At 35.5% G+C, this 13,987-nt stretch overlaps 1 protein-coding gene and 1 long non-coding RNA gene across 2 annotated transcripts in view; both read right to left on the bottom strand.

Moving 5' to 3' along the window:
* Window positions 1-13,987, bottom strand: part of DOK6 (docking protein 6) — a 247,987-nt gene that overhangs the window by 24,833 nt on the left and 209,167 nt on the right. The window lies entirely within an intron of this gene.
* On the bottom strand, window positions 9,148-9,769 carry LOC118163283. The gene is made up of 2 exons (XR_004748960.1): window positions 9,312-9,769; window positions 9,148-9,273 (listed from the first exon to the last, which is right to left on the bottom strand). It is a non-coding gene; the product is annotated as an uncharacterized LOC118163283 (long non-coding RNA).

Consider the following 13,987-nt stretch of genomic DNA (forward strand, 5'->3'; position numbering starts at 1 on the left):
CACCTGGGGCACAACAACCCCAAACAGAGCTACAGGCTGGGAGATGAGTGGTTAGAAAGCTGCCTGGCAGAGAAGGACCTGGGAGTATTGGTTGACAGTTGGCTGAATATGAGCCAGCAGTGTGCTCAGGTGGCCAAGAAGGCCAGCAGCATCCTGGCTTGCATTAGAAACAGCGTGGCCAGCAGGTCCAGGGAAGTGATTGTACCAGAGCCCTGTACTCGGCTCTGGTACTGCGTTCAGTTTTGGGCCCCTCACTACAAGAAGGACATGGATGTGCTCAAGCGAGTCCAGAGAAGGGCTACGAAGCTGGTGAAGGGTCTGGAAAACAAGTCTTATGAGGAGCAGCTGAGGGAGCTGGGACTGTTTAGCCTGGAGAAGAGGTGGCTCAGGGGCGACCTTATTGCACTCTACAGGTACCTGAAAGGAGGCTGTAGTGAGGTGGGGGTTGGTCTAGTCTCCCACGCGCCTGGTGACAGGACGAGGGGGAATGGGCTAAAGTTGTGCCAGGGGAGGTTTGGGTTGGATATTAGGAAGAACTTCTTTACTGAACGGGTTGTTAGTCACTGGAATAGGCTGCCCAGGGAAGTGGTTGAATCACCATCCCTGGAGGTCTTTAAAAGACGTTTAGATGTAGAGCTTAGGGATATGGTTTAGTGGAGGACTTGTTAGCATTAGGTCAGAGGTTGGACTCAGTGATCTTGGAGGTCTCTTCCAACCTAGATTATTCTGTGATTCTGTGATTCTGTGATGATGACACCCCAGATAATCTGCTCCATGAGCTTCCCTGGCACTGAGGTCAAACTAACAGGCCTATAGTTCCCCGGGTCTACCCTCTGGCCCTTCTTGTAGATGGGTGTCACGTTTGCTAGCCGCCAGTCAAGTGAGACCTCCCCTGATAGCCAGGACTGCTGATAAATGATGGAAAATGGCTTGGCCAGCTCCTCCGCCAGTTCTCTCAGTACCCTCGGGTGGATTCCATCTGGCCCCATCGACTTGCATACATCCAAATGCTGTAGCAGGTCGCCAACCATTTCCTCATGGATTGTGGGGGCCACATTCTGCTCCCTATCCCCTTCCACCAGCTCAGGGTACTGGGCATCCAGAGAACAACTGGTTTTGCTGTTAAAGACTGAGGCAAAGAAGGCATTAAGCACCTCAGCTTTTTCCTCATCTCTGGTTACTAAGATGCTTAGTAACCAGATGCTTTGTGGAACCCACTATTTCTGTTAGAGTCCTTCTGGAAGAGTGGAATGTAACAGAGGATTAATTAAAGACTTCTGCCACTATTCAGCCACTTCACTCAGTCCCTGTATATATATTTTCTAAGCCTGAAGTACAGACACCTAACTGCAAGATTTGTTCTGTCTGGATATAACCATACTACTGACACAAGGAAGCAAGGAGAAAGGGTAGTGACTTGCTGTTTGAATCTCAGCATGGGCTGCTAACATAGCCACTCTCTCTCCTGCTCAGTGCTCCGTTCTGTGAATCTCAGGATCACAGACATACTAGAAGTTTGGAAATATGTGGTGTAGGAAAGAACAATTTTTAAATCTCCACACAGGAATGCACCCAGACCAGAACAGTTTAAATTTGGTGACACATTTAGGCTTACATGGGAGTTCACCTCTTTCTATTCCATTCACCTAGTGCCATGGGATCCACAGTCAAAGAAAGCAAAATATTGGGGAAAAGAAAGCAAGCCCCAAAGCTTATGTGTGATAAAAAGTAACCTTTATTTATCAAAAAGTGAAGAGGCATTGCTATGTTTCCCTGTGAAATAGATAAAAAATTCAATAACCTTTTATTTTATATCCTGCTATTCTGATTAATTTCCTCAGTCTTGCAAAATATTTCATTTCTAATATGACTCTGAAATTTCATGAATCACAGCTCATGTATAAACCTCATGAAGTTGAACAAGGACAAGGGCAAGGTCCTGCATCTGGGCCAGGGCAACTCTAAGCACAAATACAGGCCATGCAGAGAATGGATTGAGAGCAGCTCTGATGAGAGGGACCTGGGGATGTTGGTTGAGGAGAAGCTCAACATGAGCCAGCAATGTGCGCTTGCAGCCCAGGAAGCCAACTGTATCTTGGTCTACATCAAAAGAAGTATGGTCAGCAGGTTGAGGGAGGTGACTCTCCCCCTCTACTCTGCTCTCATGAGACCTCATCTGGAGTACTGCATTCAGCTCTGGGGTCCCCACAACATGAAGGACATGGAAGTATTAGAATGAGTCCAGAGGAGGGCCATGAAGATGATCAAGGGATGAAGAACCTCTCCTATGAAGACAGGCTAACGGAGTATAAGAGAAGGTTCCAGAGAGACCTTATTGTGGCCTTTCAGTACCCACAGGGGACTACAGGAAAGCTGGGGAGGGACTCTGTCAGGGAGTGTAGTGATAGGACAAACAACAATGGCTTTAAGCTAAAGAAGGGTATATTTAGATTAGATATTGCGAAGAAATTGTTCATTCAGAAGGTGGTGAGGCGTTGGAACCAGAGAAGATGTGGATGCCCCATCCCTGGAAGTGTTCAAAGCAAGGTGGGATTGAGCTTTGCGCAACCCAGACTAGTGGAAGGTGACCCTGCCTATGGTAGGGGGGGTTGGAATGAGATGATCTTTAAAGTCCTTTCTAACTCAAACCATTCTATGATTCTATGAAAAATGGGATGAGGTACATATGTTTCTGATCATTATTAAATATACTTGACCAAGTTCTGAAGTGAAGAATGTTTTCACTTGTTTTCAATTTGGAAATATCTGAAAACTTCTTTAAAAGTTCATTATTAAGCAAAATGTCAATACTGTTTTGAAACTCGACAGATATTTATAATGTCTTTATTTTTTTTTTTTTAAAAAAAACAACACATTTATTTTAATAGCTTTTTAATCTTATTTATTTTAATAGCAGATAAGTGTACAGACAACCCTGAAGACATCACCAGATACACATGAAATAGATAAGTTGTTGATAATTTTCTTTGACTGATCAGCCAAATAGGTAGGCCTTGGTGGCCTTATCAATGTTATTCGATGCAGGAGATGCAGGCCAGAGACTCTTAATTCATATACAATAAACAAAGCAGTAATTAAAGTTGTATTGCATATAGAAGTAGGTGTGCATATATTATCATGTTAAATACTGCTTATGTTATAGCCAGAGCATAATATAAGATTTAGGGACAGAACTTTGCACTCCTTTCCATATATATTGTACAAGCCATAGGTATGCAAGGGAATAAATAATGCATTACAAAGAGAAGTATAGATGTCATCAAACAATTGCTTTCTCACATGTGAATGCTTTAATTTTCCTGCACTTTTCACTCTGTGAGCTGGGAAAAGTTCTTTGAAATTCTAATAAAGAATACAAAAAAAAAAAAAGAAAAGAAAAGAAAAAAAAAAAGGATTTTTAAAAGATCTCTCTCTTTAAATGCAGGAAGAGCTTTAAAAATAATCATCCAATCCCAGAACTGAGATTTCAAGCTCTACTTTGAGAGTATAGCACTACTTTTAATTTACTTGCACAGACTTCCAGCACATACAACTGTTGCGGATATTTATCAGACCGATGTCTTTTGTGGGAATCTTCACTTTAGAAACTGAGGGGAAAAACTACCCTTATTTCACATAATCTGCTGAATGGAAGAAAGCACCTTTTATTCAGTCAGATACTACATTCAGATTGCTAATGTAGGTGCAGGAGCTTGCTTTTATAACAATAGTATCAGCTGGACTCATACTACCCTGTCACGTGGAATGGACCAGGGAGGACGACACATCTCGATTAGTATGAGAACTTGGTAAGAAAACAGTACAGCTTGAAAAAGCTTTACATACCTTTGCTAAATCATTGCTGTTGCCATACATTGTCACAGCTGGTGGCTGCTCAGGGATCCAATTTAAAGAAGATTCCCTTGATACAGAAATGTAATATCACAGGGAATCTATTATTCTTTCCCTGTGATCTCCACCAGAATAGAGAAGAGACACCCTTTTCATGACTATGATCCAAGCTACCATTTTCTTAACTAGGTAACTCATAAAGACACTCAAAGGCTGATTTTTTTTTTTTTTTTAGTGAATGTAATTCCAATTTCTCTTATCAAATACACTTCCCTTGTGCTAAATCATTCCTTTGAAGTTGTCACTTTTGATTGGGAAGGGGCTGAGCACTTGTGCAGACAGAAAAATGATTTGCATACCATTATCAGCACAATATTTTGCAGGATCCTGATAGACCAAGCCAAACACGATTATAAATTAGTCTCATTAATTTAATAATAATTAATACTGAATCAAAATAGAAATTGACTGTAGTATTCTTATTGCGGTGCAATAGATTTAATGTATGGTTTGTAAATAATTGTTTGTGCACAGTTATGCACAAAAATAAAATAGAAAAAAAGACTGGTTTAGTCCCTCCCACTTTTCCTTTAGAGACCTAATGTCTAGTGATATGAAGCTGTGTCTGGAGAAGTATTTATGTCATATATATATATATTTAATTATATGGATGCACTTTGTCAGCCTTGTATCTGCTGTCCCTTCTGATCACAAAATGGCATTTCATCTATAGTCAAGTAGTTTTGCCAAGTTTGCAAATTACCAGAGGAACCATATTTGTAGGCTTCAGAAACTGTTTCATACATTGTTTTCATGGATCAGATGTTAAGCATTATTTAAACAGAACATTCCCTTACCCATTAGCAGTTAACAGACTGAGAGCAAAGGAAACAGCTAACATTTATATCACAAAGTCATCTTTAATGGGAAGTTCTAGTAGTAGACTGGTATCAGATAAGTAAATGAAAAGAAAAATAAGCTCTCTGAGAAAAAATATAACCCTTTTAAAGATGAGAATAAATAATCTAACCCATAGCTAGCAAAAACAATATGATAAATTGCAGACTAAGAAGTTACATTTATCATGCATTTTCAATTGTCCCCCTCCTTTCATTCTAACATCTGAAATTCATATAAATGTCTGCTTGCATACAACAACGTCTCGCAGAGGTCACAAAAAAATGGAATTTCCACCCACAATAAAGTCTGAGCTAATACTTGCCTTTTTCCTTTTACAGAAAAACTGAAGTCTTCATAGAGCAAGAATCACATTTTCTTTCAGTGTCATATACCTTTTGGCATTCAATGGTAATAATGACAGTAAATGTAGCTCATAGAGCCTTCTAATTGAAGTCCATAGCTACATATTATGCATATGACAGTGAAGCTTAGCATGTCTCTTGACCTATGGAAAGGTAATTTGCTCCTTTTTATAGAAATAGCATATATCACTTGGCCTCATGGCAAGTGGATAATGGGCCCTTCCTTTGGGTAAATCTAGGTGTTTCTGTTCCAAGCAGTCGTTTCAGCCATCTGAGCTCTATAATAATAAGACTGTGTCATAAAACCAACTGTCCTCGTCGTATTTACTCTGTACTTTTGAACAAAACCACATGGATGTTGATGATAGGGTAGGATTTTATGACATTTATGGGTATAGTATATCATGTCACTATACACTTATTTTTTCAGAATGACAGAAATGCCAATGAAGAAAAATAACACATTGTTTCTTATATGGATATCCAACGGGAACAACAAAGAAGTGTACTTAACATGAAATAAAGGCTAATTGTTAAGATAATTTTTTCACTCAAATGTTACTTTGTTAACATTTAACATGTTAAATTGTTACTGCATTCATTCACACTTTTATATGAGTATTTCATCACGATATTTTTCAGTTTGTCTTATAAGAACTGAATGTGCTCTGACAGTTTTTTTTTTTTTCTATTGTTTTTGCTTGAATTTTCTTGCAAAGTTATGGCCTTTCCTAATACAGTGAACAGAATTACAGTTCTATTCTACAGGTCTATTATATTTATACTGGAAAAAAAAAAAAAAAAAAAAAGAATACATAATTGTATTGCATGTCTCAAATGATAGTCAGGATATATGTTGGAAGTTAGTAAGGGTTTCTTCTTTTTGCTAGAAAAGTTTAATTGGAAATGAAAATAATTGAAATATTTAAGACAAAACTGATCAATTATCCATATGTTCACTGAAATCTACCTGTGAGCTAATCCTTTGAGAATGATTACTGATAAGGTAATTTGCTCACAGACACTGTTAGTTCCTCTTGTCTGATGTCAGTGCTTAACATCCTTGGCATGTTATATGAAATCGTGAAAATGACAAAGATGTCATCAGAAAGTATAATAACAAAAGACAGTAAAAATCCTCCTGAAAAGTAGTCCAAAACTGGTTTTGGTTGTTGTTAAAATAAATACTAGGTAAAGAACATGAATTTAATAAAAGTGTGAAAGTATCAAGTAAAAGGACATTCCTAAAAGCGATCTTATTTTAACAAATTAAAACCAGTGATGTCAGCATAAGCCTAGCTGAATACAGATGTAAAATTCAGTTAGCTTATGCATGCAGTGTGATAAAAATGTTATGAGCAGGTCTTACAATAAAGAGTAGTTTTCAAAGTTAAAATTAGTTGTGAGTAAACTTTCTTATAATTTGTTAAATTAATTTTATTTGTAAAATAAATAAATGTAAATTTGAGTCAAACAACTGAAGTATATCAATAAAACATGCATTTTTTTTTTTCTCTAAATAAATGGATGTTTTTCTCTAAATAATTAAATGTATTATTATTATTTTTTCTTTCTTTCTTCAGAACACTTCAAAACACTTCAGAAGACTGAAGACTTCAGAAGTCTTCAAAACACTTCAGAAATGGATCGTTATTCTTAACTGTTGATAGTGTGTTGGATTATACTGATTGTACCTCTCAAAATATTGAAAATACGGTATTATTTGTGCTTACCCTCTCATAGCATAATGTCAAAAAAGTAATGTCTGCCAAAAAGAAGTTTGGAAGATTTGAATTTGAACTTCTAAATTACTGGAAGAAGTTCAGTAATACTTTTTTAATAAACAAAATCTTCTGTCAAAATGGAGCTACGTAAGAGTGTCTTTAAAACCTTATTTCTTTTTTGATCACACATCTACTTTATACATACATGCAAAAAATAGTTAATATTTAGATAGCGGATGAACATCTCTGGTCTTCCTTTTCCTAGAAACTATAGTTATAATTCAGAACAGAGATACTATGCTTCTAGAAGCATTATATATACAGATAGATTTGACATATAAAATGCATAATCATTGTTCTTGCCAGAAGGCAGAACATAGGTTTCTGTTCCTTCCATTCTGGAAAAGGCTATATATTATTGTCACTACAGTGCTTTTATTAACATTCCAGGGCAGAGAACAAAATATTTCATTTTTTTGAGTCACTGTAAAATATAACCTCTCCTTCTTCTTCCATCTCTATTTTCAATAGGACTACAAAGGTCTACAATATTAAATACACTCCTTCCTCTAGATAAAATAAGAGATAGACTACTGCAGCCCTGCGACAGTTTGATCAAAATATAAAGGTGCTTGTTAGTAACTATAAGATGAGAAGTAGATACAATGTACAGATTCTAAGCAATTAGCAATCAAAAGAGGAGTTTAATGCATTTCCTCTTTCTCCTCAGATGCAAAACCACAGATCCAAGCAAACTCTCCAGCCATGTAAATATAGCTGCTATTCAAAAGAAGCTTAAATTTTGGCACATAGCTTCTTGGGTGGGAGGGACCCAACATAATACTGATTATTCACTTCTTGAAAACTCTTTACAGAAGAAAATTCTCAAAAACATCCTCCCACTGCCACCTCCCCTTCCCTCCCATCCTGAGGTATCTCAACTATTTCTGGCTTCTTGAATTAACTCAGATTTTTCAGTAAAATGATGAAACTGAAATTTCACGTTAGTGCAACAAATGTAAGTAGTAAAAAAAATGTAACTATAAAACAGTTAATAAAAATATTTATTGCAGAGTCATGTTAAGAAGTTAAGACATCATTATTTCTTTGATTTCAGAATCACACATTAATAATGTTTTATGAATAATATACTTTATCCCAATATACTTAAAACTACAGTGGTGATTATATATAACATTTCTCCAAATCACCCTATTTCTCAGTGTGACAAAAAAAATAGTTTCAGAGATAAGCAGGTTATTCCCAATAATTTCCATGGGAAATATCTACCAGAAGGATGAAATGATTGCATTATCTGTGCCAGCCAAACAATCCAGCTTCACTGCATAAGCTACGAGAGCTGAGAAAAGGATTTACTAAAAGCTTAGAGTGAGGAAAAGAAAAATGTTATTGCAGAAACGAAGTATTAAAAAAATAAATAGAATTTTCAAAATGTTCAGATTTTCATGGCCATAGTCTGTATAGAAAGGATGGGCATAGGTATCTGGAACTATTTGCATTGTTTTTATGAAACCTTGCCCTGACACCTGGCCTTGAGGATTGAGGGCTTTTTTTTGCAAAATCTAAAATACTTCCTATAATGACACTATACTCATAGCTTTTGGGAATTTAAGACACTTACTTACTTTCATGGAATTCACATATAGTGAACAGAGGGAGTCACACCTTTAGCTTGTGTTAGCAGCTGTAATCATACAACTATCAATGCTGACTTCTTTTTAGAGACTTACACCTTCCAGAGGCATAAGGAAACATATACCTGCTGCAACATTAAGGAAGTAATCATCTAAATCAGAAAGGCAGACTGACTGATTTAGGGCAATTTAAATGTTAGATTGTTTCAGAACCATGACCCGAGTATATTTTGTCCTCAAATGTGTGTGTTATTTCTTGCATTCCTGTTGGTAATCTAGTCTTTGAACACTATCCTGAATCCTACAACTGCAGCAGCCAGGAGAAAAAATCAAAATGGAGATTTGGGTCATTGTTTTAAAATTATTATTAACATCAGCAAGAAAAAGATGCATCACTCAGTCAGAGACTGAATCTAGATTAAGCCTCAGAACATGATTTTATTTACTGTGAGTAAGTAAGAACATAGAATGGAGTGTTTATATTAGCCATATGCCTTTACATTGGCATGATATCAGCAATAGAAGATGACATAATACCAGATTTGATATAATGTTCAAGTGGTATCTGGTTTGGCATAATGTTTGCTTGCACAAAGCTACCTATCAAAATATTTTGAGTAATTCCAAATCACAATCATTTCCCATCAGACAGTAGGAACTTTCAAGCTGGATTTATTGTCTTATCAAATCACAGTCCTATTCCATGCATCAAGAGGATCATGAGCAAACAAGAGAACAAATTAATCAAGATAGTGCTACCACTTATAATAATTTATATACCTCCATTATATATCAATACCTCCATTATATATCAATACCTCCATTATATATCAATATCCATGCACAGATTCTGCCATTAAAAATGAGCAAGCAAACAATACAACTACAAATAGTTTTCATTAGATTAGCACTTGAAGTTATGAAGTCTTTCAACATGACAATACCCAGCAATACAATTCAATGTAGACTTCTTTCTCCTTCAGTTTATTCTTCAGTGTACTGATGGTCATAGCAAATACGAAAGTCCTGTACTGCTTATTACCTTAGAGAAAACTCTTGTCAAAGACATCTGCATTTCAGTCTAATGGAGCAATATTGCAATAACCATAATTCTTTCACCATCACTATCCAGAACAGCAAAATATTTCCTTTTCTCTTTGTTCCTGAAGTAGCTGTCATTAGGAAAGCCACTTCCAGCTATCATGTGGCACTGAATGTGTCCATTACACTTTCCAGAGACACTAGATTTAGTACAGAAAAAATACTAGAGATATAATTTTGCACACAGCCATAATGGCAACATACATATACATATACATATACATATACATATACATATAGTAAGTAATAGGTTTCAATACATAACAAACAAAATACAAATCCATCTACTAAGTAAAGGAAATTTTAGGCTGACTAGAAGGAGTTCCAAATGAAAAAAAAATTAGCATATTAAAATGGTTACTATTAACAACTGCATTTATGACAGCAGATGGTACAGGTACACAATAGTAACATATAAAGGACAATTAACTGTGGCGAAATAAACATGTTTCTGATATGTAGAATAAGAATAGAAATCTCTTTAGCAAACAAACTAGGAGGTCTCTTCAGGAGAGCTAAACTGATCTGTAACAGATTAGTATCTCACACTCCTTTGGTTTAGTCATATAACCAAGGAACACTGTCACCAATTGTCACCAACTACTTGCATTTCATAGACATTTGAGTAATAAGGAATAAATACTCCTATGATCTATGAGAAATGAAAACAATGTTACATAGAAAAGAAGCAAGAAAAAAAATTAAGAGGAGCATAATGTATAATTGGCTACTTGTAAAAGATGTAACTTAAACAGGTGTAAGATCTATAATATGCTGTATGCAATGTATTTTATGTCTGTGAAATCTGATAAATGTAAGTAAAAATATGGATAAGATGGCTTTCTGTTTAATTCCGATCTTCACTAAATTGTACTTTTTATCTAACAAACATTTCTGTTAAGAATAAACACCTGAATGTGAGTTGGGTTCAAGGTTGCAGCTATTAAGAACTAAATGCATAATACACAAACATATACATATTTGTGATATGGCATATCCTGATATATTTTATCTATAAAGTTTAGAAAAAAAATCACACTGAAAGAGCTATAACACCACTTCCAAAACTAATAGATGAAACTCTTCATGCTGAAACGATTATTTTATAACAAGGTTCACCTTAACATGTGCTATAAGGTTTGTCTTAATATGTGCATCTTATCTACATTCATGTATTTCATTTTGGTCTGCATAATACTTTTTTGTTTGTTTATTCACTGTGTAGGTTTAAAAATCCTGTTAACTTATTTGCATGTGATATTTGTAGAATGACTGATATATTCATAGTCATGGGTTTGCATTCAGATTCTGTTATTAAAACTTGAGACAAAACAAACAAACAAATAAACAACAACAACAAAAACCACACCACACTGCAGTTATCTGGAAAAAAATGCTTCTTACAAATGTGTTTGGGTAAATGTGAATGGCATATAAATTTCCAATAAAATGCTATGAACTAATTCTGAACAATTTTCTCTTAGGAAAAATTATTGACAGGTTTATAGCTTCAGTGTCCACTTCAAGAAACAGCCAATTTTGAACAGTGTCTACTAAAATTGTACATATACCCTAGTACTACAGTTTAAGAACAATGCTTGGCTGCCAGATGAGAGATGCCACAATTGTTAGATTTGAATGATTATTCCCTAGGCTGGTGAAAACTGTGAACACTGTGTAAAGTGTCAGTCAGTCATACTACCTCTAGCAAAGACAGAGTTCAAAACTAATTCTCTCTTGTCACTTCTGGATAAAGAAAAAAACAAAAACAAAAACAAACAACAACAACAACAACAACAACAACAAAACAACCAACCAACCAACCAAACAAACAACAACAAAAAAAACATTTGCAAGTAGCAGGCCACTACTCACAGAATCTGGCTTTAGTGCTCCTACTGGCTAAAAGCTGTTTTCAGTGAAACAAGGGCATCCTCACTCTCCTACTGTTGAGGTTAAATATTGCTTTAACGACAAGAGTAATGGTGTAGACTCATTCTCTAGGTATTAACCTATACTACAACAACATATGTGTTGGGACAATTTCATGCTATGTGATGGTAATAATAAGAAGGCTTTACTAAACTATTTCCACAGTTGCACTGACATTCTCAGTTTACTTTTTTGTCTAATCACATTTCTAATGTAACTAAATTTAAAAAGAGAATCTCCTTCATACAGATGACTTCTAAGTCCACAGCAAATGTACAGGTATTTTATCACAGAAAATCTACATTTCCTTATAAAAATCCAACAGAGGTCCATGACCATCAGAATAAAGGTGACCTTCAGTCAAAAAGGCCCTACATAATTGCACAGGTCACTGAAGAAATGCTCAACAGTGTTTATGCCACAGTAAACTTTGGACATAAGTTATAGGGAAGGGTTTTGTCTTCTGTAGGAGGTGAGCAGATTTTTTTTTTTTTTTTTTTTTTTTTCAAGAACAAGGATAACTTGCAACAGCTCAGGACAAATGCCTTAACAGTAAATTCTCTTTCTTGTCTAGTTATGAAGGTTTTCTCTTGCATCTGGCATGGTTTTGAATATTTAGACAAGGAAAACGAGTAAGCATCTTATATTCATAGCAATGATACCATTTACATTTTCTGTACATTTTCCTTTTTCATAATAGCTATACACTAGCAAAATAGTGTATTCATGTCCCTGATTATGTTCCTGATTTACTGCAGCATAAGCAAAAAAACCACCACCACCACCATGACCAACAACAACAACAACAAAAACAGTCACATCTTGAAGAAAACAGCTTAAATTGTCTCCCTCTTTGCTATTTTATTATACAATAAACACCACTGCAAAATTTCTCTTGTTCCCACTTCAATACAAGATTTGAAGTACAGCTAAGGTAATAAGAGTATGTGAAGAAGCATCTTAAGCCTTTCTTTATATTTCTTCTGTCCTAATATTGGATTGGTGCTGGCCCAATCCATGAGCATAAATGCTCGTCAGCAAATCAAGAAATCATACAAAATGATAAAGAAGCTCAAGAAAAAAAAATAAATTCCTCATTCTTATACAAGATGAATAGAAGATCAATGGTCTCAAAGTATTGCGGCCACTGGCATTGAGAAGAGACCTTCTTACAGCTGGACTGCAGAGCCAAAATAGGTTATTGGTGCATATATTATGACTGAAAAAATCACACACTGGTACAGATAATGCTCAATATTTGCCATCCCTGCCCCCCTGCAGTTACTTGTTAAAAACAAGCTGCCTTAATTAATATATGGCAACAGTTAAGGAGGAAAATAAGACTCTTCAGAAACAGATTCATAGAAAAGCACTACAACAGATTGACACTTACACCAAAATGCACATACTCAATCAGAGGAAAGTGTTTCTATAAGAGGCATGGAAGGGATAAAAAACTGCTGAGCTATTTCTCAGAATTAAATACCTGCTCTGATGAATGGGGAATAATGAGACAGTTGACAAGACTGAGTATAATACATTTCCATTTCCTAACCCAGAACAGGTTATCTTTTCCATCATAAAATGCTCGTGACATCAAATGTTTAGTAATGATAGACTGTCATTTCACAAACAGAAGCTCTGCAAAACTGCTGAGACACCCTGGAAAAATCTAACAGCAATAATGGATAAAAACAAACGGCCAGTCTGTCAACAATCATTCAATCAAATTGATGCTACATTTATAAAAATTACAATGAAAATAGGCTGTTTCAAATTAATGTTTAAGCTTCAACATTTATGTAAGCAGTCTCTGAACCCTACTTTCAGCATGAGCATTGCTTGACAATATTTCTGAAACCTGGGATCTGCACATGAGGAGCAGAGACATAAAGCATATTTGGGTACCTGTATCCCTGGTCTCATGCCATCAATTAATGACCAAGAAACTAGGAAATATGACAACTCCCCATTAGATGTCATATAGACAACATACAGAAACCTTATTTAAAAGCAAGAATTATTCTTATTTTAGCAAAAATATAGGACAGTATATGAGCACAGAAGTTCTACTTTGGCATGTTAGCAACAGGTATTTAAGAAGAAAACATTTTGTTATTGTTATCTATTTATAAACATGTACGGAAAGGTAGCAAAATGAGGTGAAAATGAAAGCCTGCTTGATGCAGTTTTCACTAGCTTCAATGAAAAGACACCATAATAAGATTTTTTTTAAATTATTATTATTATTTTTTTTTACAGACAAAGTACAGAAGAGAATAAATCTGACCTGCTTAATTAGTAAAACATGGGAAGAAAGAGCAACACTGAAAACAAGGGAAGGATATTCTTCTTGGTAACTGAAAACAAACAGCTGATCAAAATCCTCTTAATAATATTTGGTTCCAAAAAAACCAAACACATTAATACTATTGTCAGGCCACCGTACTTTTCATGGATA

The sequence above is a fragment of the Oxyura jamaicensis genome, chromosome 2 (assembly GCF_011077185.1).
Source record: "Oxyura jamaicensis isolate SHBP4307 breed ruddy duck chromosome 2, BPBGC_Ojam_1.0, whole genome shotgun sequence".
Taxonomy (NCBI): Eukaryota; Metazoa; Chordata; class Aves; order Anseriformes; family Anatidae; genus Oxyura; species Oxyura jamaicensis.